The 14,317-nt window shown below is 41.1% G+C and overlaps 1 pseudogene; it reads left to right on the forward strand.

Moving 5' to 3' along the window:
* The first annotated feature begins 12,920 nt into the window (after positions 1-12,920).
* On the forward strand, positions 12,921-13,205 carry LOC135969105 (cytochrome c oxidase subunit NDUFA4 pseudogene; annotated as a pseudogene).
* The last annotated feature ends 1,112 nt before the right edge of the window (positions 13,206-14,317 follow it).

The raw sequence follows: 14,317 nt of genomic DNA on the forward strand, positions 1-14,317 counted from the left end.
TTCTCTCTTCTTATACTCTCTGTCTTGAAATCTATCTTGTCTGACGTAAGTATAGCTACTGGTTCTCTTTTTTGGTTTCCATTGGCATGGAATACTTCTTTCCTTCATTTTCTGTCTATGTTTGTCTTTATAGGTGGTGTGTGTTTCTTATGGGAAACAGATCATTGGGTCTTCTAAAAATATTTATTCAGCTATTTTATGTCATTTGATTGGAGAGTTTAGTTCATTTACATTCAATGTTACTATCAATAAGTAAGAACTTGCTCCTGGCAATTCGTTATTTCCTTTCTGGTTGTTTTGTAATCTTATTATTCTGCTTCTTTTCCTCCTGTCTTCTTTTTACAGAAGATGATTTTCTCTGGTGGTAAAATTTAATTTCTTGCTTTTTATTTTTTTTATGTATCCATGTTATGTTTTTTCACTTGAGGTTACCATGAGGCTTCCAGATACCATTTTATAACCCATTCTTTTAAACTGATGACAACTTAGCACTGATTGTATACACAAACAAGGGAAAAGATAACTTATGAAAATTCAACACTTTAACTTCATCCGTCCACTTGTTAACTTTTGTCGTTTCTCTTTATGTCTTATTGTACTCTCTATGTCTTGAAAAGGTCCCACAGTTATTAATTTTTTTGCACAGTGTTTTTGTGTGTGTAGTTCGTTGTTAAAATTTGGTGTTCCTGCAGGGGGAACAACCAATGGAGGCTTCCATTCCAATTTCCTGCTCCACCCTCCCAGTTGCATTCCTCAACTTCACAATTTCAGCTTGATTCCTTTTAACTACTTCAATGTCATTGTTAAATTTATCTGATAGATTTCTGAATTCCCTCTGTGTGTTATTTTGAATTTCTTTCACTTGCCTCAAAACAGCTATTTTGAATTACTTGTCTCAAAGGTCACATATCTTTATTCTCCAGGCCTGAACCCTGGTGCTTTCTTCAAGTTCATTTGGTGAGGTCATGTTTACCTCGATGGTCTTGATGCTTGTATGATGTTCATCGGCGCCTGGGCATTGAAGAGTTCGGTATTCATTGTAGTCTTTGCAGTCTGGACTTGTTTGTACCCAACTTTCTTCCGAAGGCTTTTCAGATATTCAAAGGGAGCTGGGTGTTGTAATCTAAGTAGTATCTGCATTGGGGGTATCCCAAGCCTAGTAACACTGTGGCTCTTGCAGATTTGTAGAGGTATTGCCTGGTGGTCTTGGATAAGATCCAGAAGAATTCTCTGAATTATCAGACAGAGACTCTTTGTTTTCTTCCCTTATTTCTCCCAAATAAACAAAGTCTCTCTCTCTCTCTCTCTCTCTCTCTCTTTCTGTCTCTCTCGCATACCCCTCGCCTGCACTCTTGCTCTCATTCTATCTTGCTCTCTCTTGCTCTTGATCTCTGTCTGTGCTGAAACACCTGGAGCTGCAGGTGGGGTGACACAATCCCCGCTGTGGCCACCACCACTGGGGCCTTGCTGGGTCAGACCTGAACCCAGCACTGCACTGGGTCTCACCTATTACCTGGCTGTATCCAATAGCCGACTACTGCCTATGTTCACTCAAGGCTGGAGGACTCTATAATCAGCAGGTGGCAAAGGCAACCAGGCCTGTGTCCTTCTCCTCAGGGTGATGAGTTCCCCCAGATCCAAGGTGGGTCCAGAGATGCCCTCCGGGGGCCAGGAACCAGAGTCAAAAACCTTAGAAATCTACCTTGTGCTCTACACTATTGCAGCTAAGCTGGCACTCAACCCACAAGAGAAAGTCCTTCCCACTCTTCCCTACCCTTTCCACAGGCAGAGAAGCCTCTCGCTGTGGCCACCACCACCGCAGGCCCACAGCAAGCATTGCCAGGCTACTGCCTGTGTTCACGTAAGGCTGAAGGGCTCCTCAGTCAGCTTGTGGTGAATGCGGCCAGGCCAGCGACCCACCCTTCAAGGCAGTGGGCTCTCCTCTGGCCCATGGGAGGTCCGAAAGTCCCATGCAAGAACCAGGACCTGAACTCAGGGACCCCAAGTGCTCACTTGCTGCTCTGCCCCACTGTGGCCAAGCTGACACCTAAGGTGCAAGACAAAGTCCCCTTTACTCTTCCCTCTGCTATTCTCCCGGAGAAACTGTCTCTGCCCATAGCCACCGCAGCTGGGAAAGTGCTGGGTCTCCCCTGAAGCCAGCATGTCTTAGAGTCTCACTCAGGGCCCGTGGTAAACTACCTGAGTATCATTGCAGGTTGCTCAGGGCCCAAGGGCTCTTTAGTCAGCAGGTGATGGATCCTGTCAGGGCTGAGTCCTTCCCTTCAAGGCAGCAGACTCCCTTCTGGCCCAGGGTGTGTCTAGAAATGTCATCCGTGAGCTAGACCCTGAAATGGGGGCCTCAGGACTCTGCCCAGTGCTGTATCCTACTGTGACTGAGTTGGTGTCCAAGACGCAACACAAAGTCTTCTTTATGCTTCCCTCTCCTCTCCTCAAGTGAAGGAAGGAGTCTCTCCTGGAACTCTGAGCTGTGCTGCTGGGGTTGAGGGAGCCGTGGTGCATGCATTCCCTCAGCCACCTTGGCTGGTGTCTCACTAGCTGGTGGGTTCCCTATGTTCTCTGACTCTGAGCCGAGCACAGCACTAGGAGTTGCAGTCCTTGTGGCCTAGACCACCTCTCCAGTTTATTTAGAACCCCAGATCCTGCAGTGGCGAGGCTTCCCAAAACCCAATTCCCAAAATCCAAGTTCCGACCTCTGTGATGTGTAAATCTCCTCTGGCTAGGGCTGGTCTAAATGCTCCCTCTGTGGGCAGGCATCAGCCGACTTCACACCAGTTTTGCTTTCTGCTGTGACAGGGGCACTGAGTTCAATGCAAATCCCATAGGCACTGGGTCATGGTGAGCAATCCTTTAATTAAGCAGCAGAAAAACACACACAAAAAAATGTGCTATGAAATTTGCTAGTACTTTGTTGAGGATTTTTGCTTCTATGTTCCTCAAGCATATGGGCCTATAATTTTCTTGTAGTGTCCTCATCTGGCTTTGGTATTAGGGTAATGCTGGCCTTGTAAAATGAGTTTGGAAGTATTCCTTCTTCTTCAGTTTATTGGATGAGTTTGAGAAGGACTGATCTTACTCCTTCTCTAAATGTTTGGTAGAATTCAACAGAAAGCCATCAGTTCCTGGGCTTTTCTTTGATGGGTGACTTTAATCTCCTCACCCACTTTTTGTCTGTTCAGATTTTTTATTTCTTTATAATTCAGTCTTGGTATGTTGTATGGATAAAAGACATTTATTCATTTCTTCTGGGTTGTTATTCAATTTGTTGGCATACAGTTGTTCATAATAGTCTCCTATAATCCTTTTAATTTCTGTAGCATTGGTTGTAATGTCTCCGCTTTCATTTCTGTTTTCAGTTAGTCTTTCCTCTTTCTTTTCTTAATCTAGCTAAGCATTTATCAATTTTGTTGATCTTTAAAAAAAAAATCCCAGATTTGTTGCCATTTTATATTGCTTTCCAAGTCTTCATTTTATTTATTTGTGCCCAGATGTTTATTATTACCTTCTTTCTAGTATCTTTGGGCATAAACTCTTCTTTTTCTAGTACCTTGAGGTGTAACATTTGGTTATTATTTGAAATCTTTGTTTTTTGATGTAAGCAGTTATTGCTATAAACTTCCCCTTAAAACTGTGTTTTTCCTGCATTTCTCATGTCTTGGTATGTTGTAAGTCCATTTTCATGTCTCAAGATAGTTTTTAAATTTCCTTTTAAGTTGTTCTTTGAACAATTTGTTGTTCGGGAACATGTTGTTTCATTTGTGTGTATTTGTGAATTTTCTAAAATTCCTCCTGTTACTGATTTCCAAGTTCATAGCACTGTGGTCAGAAAAGATATTTGATATGATTTCAATCTCCTTAAATGTGTTGACTTATTTTGTGGCCTAACATGTAATCTATCCTGGAGAATGTTCAGTGTGCACTTGAGAAGAATGTCTTCTGCTGCTGTTAGGTGGAATATTCTGTGTAGGTCTGTTAGGCCCGTTTGTTTTATCGTGTTCAAACCCACTGTTTCCTTATCAGTTTTCTCTCTGAATTTCCATTGTTGACAGTGGGATAGTGAAGTCTCCTCCTACTGTTGTATTGCAGTGTATTTTTCCCTTCAGATGTATGATTATTTGCTTTACATATTTAGGTGCTCTAATGTTAGGGGTGTATGTGTTTATAATTATTATAGCCTCTTGATGAATTGACTCCTTTATCATCATATAATGACCTTCTTTGTCTCATTTTGTAGTTTTTGACTTAGTCTATTTTGTCTCATCCAAATATGTCCACTCCTGCTTTCCTTTGTTTCCTATTTGCATGAAATGTGTCTTTCCATCCCTTCACTTTCAGTCTATGTGTGTCCTAAAGGTGCAGTGGGTCTCTCACAGGCATCATATGCTTTGGTCTCGTTTTGTTTTGTTTTGTTTTTTCCATTTAGCCTTGCTATGTCTTTGAATGGAGAATTTAATCCATTTACATTCAAGTTAATTCTTGATAGGCAAGGACTTACCATTGCCTCTTTGCTCATTGTTTCTGGTTGTTTTGTGGATTCCTTGCTCCTTTTTTGTTTTGCTGTCTGCCTTCATGATCAAGTGGTTTTCAATAGTGATATGCTGCAATTCTTCACTTTTTATCTTTTGTGTATCTACTATGGATTTCTGTTTTATGATTACTCTGAGGCTTACATAAAATATCTTATGGTTATAACAGGCTATTCTGAGCTTAACTTTGATTGCAACTTAACTTTGATTACACAAAAAAACTACAATTATGCTCCCTAACTCCCCTTATATTTTATGTTTTTGATGTCACTATTTACATCCTTTTTCTATTTCATATCCCTTAACACATTTTTGTACTATACTTTTAGAAATAGTTTTGTCTTTTAACCTTCATACTAAAGATATAAGTGATTTACACACCACCATTACAATAAGAGCATTCTGGATATGAACATGAACTTATTTTACCCATGAATTTTCTTCTTTCATATTTTCTTATTACCAATTAACATCCTTTTCTTGGTGGGGCACGATGGCTGACACCTGTAGTCCCAGCACTTTGGGAGGCTGAGGCAGGCTGAACACTTTAGCTTAGGAGTTCCAGACCAGCCTGGGCAACATAGTGAAACACTGTCTCCACACAAAATAGAAACAAACAAAAAAAATTTGCTGCCCATGGTGGTGCCTGCCTGCAGTCCCAGCTTCTTGGGAAGCTCATGTAGGAGGCTTACTTGAGCCTGGGAAGTCGAGCTTGCAGTGGGCCACGATCACACCACTGCACTCTAGCCCAGGCGATAGAGCGAGACCCTGTCTCAAAACAAACAAAGAAACAAACAAAAAACAAAACCCAAAAAACAAACTCAAAAACCAGATCGTTTTCTCTCAGCTTGAAGAATTCCCTCTAGCATTCCTTGTAATGCAGTGAACTACTTTAGGAAGATTATTTTTAATTTGTCCTTAGGAAGTTTCTAAATCTCTGCTTCTTTAGGGTCAATCAGTGAAGCTTTACTTTGTTCCTTTGGTAGTGTCATGTTTCCCTGATTGATTGTAACCTTTGTAGCTGTGCATTGGTGTCTGTGCATTTAAAGAAGTGGGAACTTGGGCCAGGCGCAGAGGCTCATGCCTGTTATCCCAGCACTTTGGGAGGCAGAGGTGGGCAGATCACTTGAGGTCAAGAGTTTGAGACCAGCCTGGTCAACATGGTGAAACCTCGTCTCTACTAAAAATACAAAAAGTTAGCCGGGCGTGGTGGTAGGCGTCTGTAATCTCAGCTACTTGGGAGTCTGCAGCAGGACAATCAATTAAACTCAGGAAGCGGAGGTTGCAGTGAGCTGAGATTGCACCATTGCATTCCAGCCGGGGCAGAAATAGCAAAACTTCATTTAAAAAAAAAATGTGGGGACTTATTCCAGTGTTTGATGACTGGCTCTGGCTGGGAAGGCCCTTCACGGTTCAGTCCGTCCAGAAATTCTGGGAAGACATATCTGGCATGATCCATGGATGGGCTTGCTGCTGGATTTCTTGGGAGAGCTAGCTTGGTGAGCAGGTAGGGTGGACCTAGCACCTGGGTTCATGGATTTGGGTCTGGGTCCTGGTGCCATGGGGACCAACATGGCTATGGGGGCCAGTCTTGCCCTGGGGTGGGCCTGAAGCCCGAGGCCATGTGGGTCAGACTTGCTTTTGGCCTGTCTGGCACCTGGGGTGGGCCTGGAGCTTGAGTCTGAGAGGGCCAGCCTGGGGTCTGAGGCCAAAGGAACTAGCCTGGCACTGGGCAGGTGTGGAGCCTTTAATCTTTGGGGGCTGGCCTGGAAGCTGGCTTTGTAGGTGCTGACCTGGTGCTGAGGTCACAGGGGTCAGCCTGGAGCTGGAATGGATACAGAGGCTAGGTCTATGGGTGCCAGCCTGAAGTCTGAAAGTAAAGAAGCCAGCCTATCATTGAAGCAGACCAGGTCCAGGTTCAGAATGAAGTTGGACTCCGACGTCATACCATATACTATACACAAAGATTAACTCAAAATGAATCAAAAACATTAATGTAAGAGTGAAAATTGTAAAATTTTTAGAACAAAACATAGGGGTAAATCATATATTTGTATTTGGCATTGGATTCTTAGAATATGACGCCAAAAGCACAGGCAACAAAAGTAAAAAAGATAAATGGGACTTCATTGAAATTGAAAACTTTTGTGGATCAGTGGACATTATCAAGAAAGTGAAAAGAAAACAGAAAGGGAGAAAAACCTTTGCCAATTATGTATCTGATTGTCTAATATCCAGAATATATTAAAAATTTAGAAAAAAACATCAAGAAAAGGCAACTCCATTTTTGAAATAAGCAAAGGATTTGAATAGACATGTCTACAACAAAGATATGCATGCATGTAAAGGTACTCAACATCATTAGCTATTAGAAAAATGCAAATCAAAACAATAAGTACTATTTCACATCTACCAGGATGGCGATACTTTTTTTCAAGATGGAAAATAAGAATTGTTGAATAGGATGTGGAGAAATTAGAACTTTCTTACATGACTGCTGGGAATATAAAATAATTCAGCCACTGCAAAAAACATTTTGGTGGTTCCTAAAAAGTTAAACATAGAATTAACACGGGACTCGAGAATTACACTCTTAGGTATATAGCCAAAAGAACTGAAAACATGTGCAAAGAAATACTTGTACATGCATGTTCATAGCAGCATTATTTCAGAAGTCAAAAGGTGGGAATAACCCAAACATCTATCAAATGATGAATGGATAAATGTGATCTATGCATACAGTGAAATATTATTCAGCCATAAAAAGGAATGAAATCGTGATATATGCTACAATGTGGATGAGCCTCGAAAACATCATGCTAAGGAAAGGAAGCCAAGGCCGGGAGCAGTGGCTCATGCCTGTAATCCTAGCACTTTGTGTGGCCGAGATGGATGGATTACTTGAGGCCAAGAGTTTAAGACCAGCCTGGGCAACATGGCAAACGCCGTCTCTACAATAAATACAAAAAAATTAGCCAGATGTGGTGCTGTGTGCCTGTAGTCCCAGCTACTCAGGAGCCTGAGGTGGGAGGATCCCATGAGCCCAGGAGGTCGACGCTGCAATGAGCCTTGTTTGCACCACTGCACTCCAGCCTGAGTGACAGAGTGAGACACTGTCTCAGGAAAAAAAAAAAAAGAGAGAGAGAGAGAGAGAGACACAATGGTCACATGTTGTATGATTTCATTCATGTAAAATATCCAGAATAGGTAAATCCATAAAGACAGAAACTAAATTAGTGAGTGCCAGAGCCCAGGAGGAAGAGGATAGGAAGTAGTTTCTGAATGAGTATGTGAATTTCTTTGGAAGTGATGAAAATGTTCCAAACTAGATAGAGGCAGTACTTGCACAACATTATGAAAATACTGAATGCTGCTGAACTGTTCATTCTGAAAGGTTAATGTTATGAAAACTTCTCCTCAAAAAAAAATTTAAAAATTTATTGGCAATACATCTAGGGTCTATTTCTGGAATCTCTATCTTTTCTGCTGACTTATATCTACCCCATTGCTATTGATACCCTTGTCGTAATTAGTGTAGCATTCTGGTGAGTATTAGAAGTCAGGTTTGGGAGGCCAAAGCAGGAGGACCACTTAAGCTCAGGAGTTCAAGACCTGGGCAACATAGTGAGACCTGGGAAACATAGTGAGGGCCCATCTCTACAAAAAAATAAAAATATTAGGTGTGGTGGTGCACACCTGTAGTCCCAGCTACTTGGCAGCCTGAGGCGGGAAGACTATTTGAGCCCTGGGAATTTAAGGCTGCAGTGAGCCATGGTTGTGTCACTGCACTCCAGTCTGGACAACAGAATGAGACCCTATTGAAACAAAAAGGTAATATGATTCCTCCAACATTATTCTTTTTTAATTGTTTTAATTTTTTTTTTTTTTTTTTTTTTTTAGGTGGAGTCTCACTCTGTCGTCCAAGCTGGAGTGCAGTGATGCAGTGACACCATCTTGGCTCACTGCAACCTCTGCCTCCCGAGTTCAAGTGATTCTCCTACCTCAGCCTCCCAAGTAGCTGGGACTACAGGCACATTCCATCCCGCCAAGCTATTTTTTTTTTTTTTTTTTTTGAGACGAAGTCTCGCTCTGTCTCCCAGGCTGGAGTGCAGTGGCACGATCTCGGCTCACTGAGATCTCTGCCTCCTGGGTTGAAGCAATTCTCCTGCCTCAGCCTCCCGAGCATCTGAGACTACAGGCGCATGCCACCATGCCTGGATAATTTTTGTATTTTTGTAGAGACGGGGTTTCACCGGGTTAGCCAGGTTGGTCTGGATATCTTGACCTCGTGATCTGCCTGCCTCAACCTCCCAAAGTGCTGGAATTACAGGTGTGAGCCAATGCACCCAGCCTAAAATTATTTTAATGATTGTAGTTCTTTTGATTTTCAGTATAAATTTCAGAATAATGTGTATGTCTACAAAAAAAATCCTACTATCACTTTAATTGTATTGCATTAGATCTATAGATCAATACAAGGAGAACTCATATATTAATGGTGTGTTCCCATTCATAAACACCGTATGCTCATGTTTATCCCATTCATTTAGGCCTTCCTGGATTTCTTTCATTATCGTTGTATAATTTTCAGAATGTAGAATTTCTTTGATTCATGCCTAGGTATTTCATTTTTGGAGTTATTGTAAATGACACTGGTTTTTAAATGTTTTGTTTCCATTTTTGTACTTACTGTGTATAGAAATACAGTTGATTTTTGTGTATTGAGCTAATACGCTTTACATTTAGTAAACCCACTTATGAGTTCTAGGAATTTTTTGTGGATTCCATGGAATTCTCTGCATAGATGATAATGACATCTGTGAATACCAGGCAGTTTTATTTCTTTACCTGTCTGAAAGTCTTTTAATTCTATTTCTTGAGTTATTACAATAGGAAGGACTTCTAAGTATGATGTTGAATGGAAGTGGTGAAGTACACATCCTTGTATTGTTCATGAACTTAGGAGGAAAACATTCAGTTGTTCCCTATTAACTACGATATTAGCTGTGGGTTTTCTTGCAGATTCCCTTTATCAAGTTGAGGAAAGTCTTTTCTATTCTTAGTTTGCTGAGAGTTTATGTCTTGAATGGATATTGAATTTTGCCTAAGGTTTTTTCTACATCAATTCATATGATCTTGCATTTCTTTCCTTTATTGACCATTAATATAATGGAAAAAATTTATTGTTTGTTTTTAACATTCAGTAAGCCCTGCATTCCTGGGATAAGCCACACATGGTTGAGCTATATTTTTGTTTTTAGACATTGCTGGATTCAATTTGTTGATATTTTGATTTTAGCATTTATATTCATGAGAGTTGGTGGTTGGTCATTTCTTGCTTGCTTGCTTCTTTTATACAGTCTTTGGCTGGTTTTGTTATCAGGGTAATCCTGGCCTCATAAAATGTGTTGACAAGTAGTCTTTACTGTTGTATTTTTGGGAAGAGATATTGTAGAATTGGCATTAATTCTTCTTTGAATGTTTGGTGGAATTTGCCAGTGAAATCATTTGGGCTGGAATATCTTTTTTGGAAGGTATTTTACTATGAATCCATTTCATTTTAATACATAAATCTTTTATAGAGATAGGGTCTCACTATGTTGCCCAGGCTGGTCTCAGTCTTCTGGGTTCAGGTGATCCTGCCAGCTTGGTCTCCTAAAGTTCAATGTATTTATAAGACCATTCAAATTATTTTATATTGGGTGGGTCTTGATAATTCGTCTCTTTAAAAGAATTAGTCAATTTCATGTAAGTTCTTGAATTGAGTTTTTTTGTGGTATTAGGTTGGTGTAGAAGTTTTTGCTATTAAGAGTAATGGCAAAAACCGCAATTACTTTTGCACCAATTTAATACCATCTCTCCCTCTTTTGGGCCATTGTTAGTATGTGTCTTAGTCTGTTTTGGTTGCTGTAACAGATTATCTGAGACTGAATAATTTAGAAATAAAAGAGGTTAACTTAGCTAATTATCAAGCAAGCTGGGAAGTAGGAAGAGCGTGGCACCAGTAGCTGCTCAGCTTCTGGTGACAGCTACCTCCTAAGCCAAAACACAGTGGAAAAGGCCAAAGGGGAAGCAGACACATGCAAAGAGGGAAAACCTGAGGAGCATGCTCGTTTAATAACAAACCTACCGTCATGGGCACTAATCCAGTCTCACCAGAGCCAGTACTCACTCACTACCTCGAGAATGGCAGCAGCTGTTCATGAGGGATCTGTCTCCATGACCCAAACACCTCCCACAAGGCCCCACCTCCCAACACCACCACACTGAGGATCCAATTTCCACATGAGTTTTGACGGGGACAGACCAATCATATCCAAACCAATCATATCCAAACCATAGCAGTATATTTCTAAATTTCCAGGATCTAGAAAGATCCCAATAAGATGATTTTTTAAATAATATTCATTTTTCTGTGCACTTAATGTGTAATAAAGAATTTGCCTGGATTTTGTCCCTGAGTCCTGGGAGATAACCTCTAATCCCTTGCAATATCCTATGTGATGGGCATGTCTTTGTCATTCCTGGTAGGCCCCATGGACTACACTTCATGGTTTATGCTAATGAGGTGAATCATGGGAGGCCCCTAGATAGTTTATGCAATGGGATGACTCTGAATAGAGGCTGGCCATACTAGAAAGACCAACCACATGACTAGAGGGTTGGGTCATTGAACTATGCGATATCAGCCCAGTCACCAGAGAGAGAGGGAGATTGTAGATTGAGCTAAACCAGATGGCCAACTAACAGATGGCCAACACAGAGGTTTTATCTGAATTGTCTAGTCTGCCATTACCAGGAGGAGAAGACATTGGGTTTATTCTAATCTCAGTATCACTCCTCAATCTTCTTTACTGGTTCCTCATCTTCTCTCAAAATTATCTCTTTGGGGATGGGGAGATGTTGCAGATGTTCTCTATTTTGATTTGGATGGCGGTTACATGGGTGTATAACCATGTTAAAATTGTACACTTAAGTTTCTGTGGTTTGCTGTATGTATGTTATATCTCAATTATTAAAAGACATCATGTAAAAGTGGAAATACATGGTACAAGCTGGAAGAAGATGTTTATCCTGCATACATTTGACAAACAATTGATTATCAAGAATATATTTTGAGAACTCCTAGAAATCAATAAGAAAGACAAACAACCCAGTATGATAATAGACAAAAATCATGAACAGGAATTCCTTAGAAGAAGGAACCTATGTGGCCAATAAACACATGAAGATATGCTCAGCTCATCAGTAGTCGGGGAAATGCTAAATATGACTACAAAAAAAATCTTATACCCATTTGATTGGCAAAGATTAAGAAACCTGGCAACATCAAAGGTTACAGAGGATGCAGAGCAGTGGGATCTCATACACTTTGCAACATGTTGGGAATATAAATGAACACAACCAGTTTGGAAAACAATGTGGCATCAATATATAAAGTAGATCATTGACAACTCAGCGACTCCTGTCAGTGTCCACTGGACAAGAATTTCACAGCAGCACTGGCCACAGTAGCAAAAACCTGAGAGCTACGCAAATGATCACAAAGAAGAGAATGTGTAGATCAACTATGGTATATGCACACCATGATATACTATGTAGCAAGGCAAATGGGTGAACTGCACTTTTATGCTCAACAACGGATCAATGTTGGTATAAGTATGTAAAAATGCAGTTACCACAAGACTACATGCAGTATGACAACCTTTTCATAAAATTCAAAATCAAGCAAAACTGAAGAGTATAATTGCCAGGCGCAGCGGCTCACGCCTGTAATCCCAGCACTTTGGGAGGCAGATGTGGGTGGAGTGGTTGAGTCCAGGAATAGGAGACCAGCCCGCGCAACATGGCTAAACTCCTCTCTACAAATAATTAGCCAGGCATCACGGCACGCGTTTGTGCTCCCAGGTACTTGGGAGGCTGAGGTGGGAGAATCACCTGAGCTGGGAAGGTTGAGGCTGCAGCGAGCCAAAATCATGAGTGAGTGAGTGAGTGAGTGTGTGTGTGTGTGTGTGTGTGTACTTATTTGCAATAAAAATCAAAGAAATACCAAGAGTCCAATTCAGGTTAGGGTTGCTTCCAGTGGGAGTGAAGAGGGTCAGGAGGATGCAGTGAGGGGGAGCTCAGAGGTGGATGTAGGTTACTGGTAATAGTCTAGTTTTTGGACTGAGTAATAGGTAAATGGGGGAACACTGCATTATAAAATAAATAAACAAATAGGGCCTGACATCCATCATGAGTAGCATGTTATGAAACCAGGAGTATTATTAACTCAATTCTATATAGCCTAAGTCTCCTCCAAAAATCAAATGCTGCATTGGATTACTTAGACCCGGGTCTGAAATATTTGTTCTTCCCTCCTTCCAGTCTACACAGATGCTCCCCCAGCTCTTTGGTCAGGCCAGGAAGCATTCGAGTGTGATATCTCTCTCTTTGTATATATTTGAGCAGGAGGCACTAGAGCAGGGCTGCATGTCTTGCATCTGGCAGATGTTTAACCCAGATGTTAGCTGGGACAGAAAGAATCCCCCAGAACCCTGGAATAAACTGGGTCCCAATGATCAATACAAGTTCTACTCAGTGAATGTAGATTACAGCAAACTGAAAAAAAATGTCCAGACTTCTAAATTAAATGTTTCCCTACAAAACAATTTAGAATGAAGGTCTTCCAGAGGCCCTTTGCACAATTTTCCCCTTAACTAGGAGATATTTCTCCTCTAAGTGCACTAAAATCATGTTAGTGTATCGTGTTGGGTTTTAACACTGATCAGTAAATATGTTTACCCATTTATTATGAAGAACATGACAAAGGATACAGACGAACAGCCAGATGAGAGAGATGCATAGGGCACAGTATGTGGGAAGGGGCATGGAGCTTCCATGACCTCTCCAGGTGCACCTCCCTCCAGTAACTTCCACGTGTTCAGCTATCCGGAAGTTCTCTTCTCCCCAAATTCTTACAAATAGAGAGCCCCCGGGCTCAGTCCTTGGTCTGATTCTTTCCTTTTACTATACTCTTGTCATAGCTGATGGAAGATCCTGGTTTTAATACCACCTGTATCAGAAACAAGACAAACGTGCCCCCTTTCACCACTTCAATGCAACATAGTACTGGAAATTTTAGCCAAAAAATGTGGGCAAGAGAAAACAATTAAAAGCACACAAATCAGAAAATAAAAAGTTTCTGGGCACGGCGGCTCATACCTGTTATCCTAACATTTGGGAGGCTGAGGATGATGAATCGCATGAGGCCAGGAGTTCGAGACCATCCTGGGCAACATGGCGAAACCCTGCCTCTACCAAAAATACAAAAGTTAGCCGGGCGTGGTGGCATGCGACAACTGGGCGTAGTCCCAGTTACCTGGGGGGCTGAGGCATGAGAATCGCTCGAACCCAGGAAGTCGAGGCTTCAGTGAGCCAAGATCCCATCACTGTGCTCCAGCCTGGGTGACAAAGAGAGAACCTATCCCAAAATGCAGAAGAAACAAAAGCAAGAATTTAAATTATCTCTGTCTGCAGACGACAACGACATGATTTTATATATCTAAAATCTTAAAATATTTTACAAAAAACCTTAAAATTCAAATAATTTTAAGGAAAGTTGCAAAATACAAAGTCAACATACACAAATCAGTAGCATTTCCATACGCTAATAACAAGCTATCTGAAAAAGAAATCAAGAAAACAATCCCATTCACAGTAGCTCTCAAAAATAATGTAAACTACTTAGGAATAAATTCAACCAAGGAGTTGGAAGATCTGTACACTGGAAA

This window comes from Macaca fascicularis, chromosome X, assembly GCF_037993035.2.
Source record: "Macaca fascicularis isolate 582-1 chromosome X, T2T-MFA8v1.1".
NCBI classification, from domain to species: domain Eukaryota; kingdom Metazoa; phylum Chordata; class Mammalia; order Primates; family Cercopithecidae; genus Macaca; species Macaca fascicularis.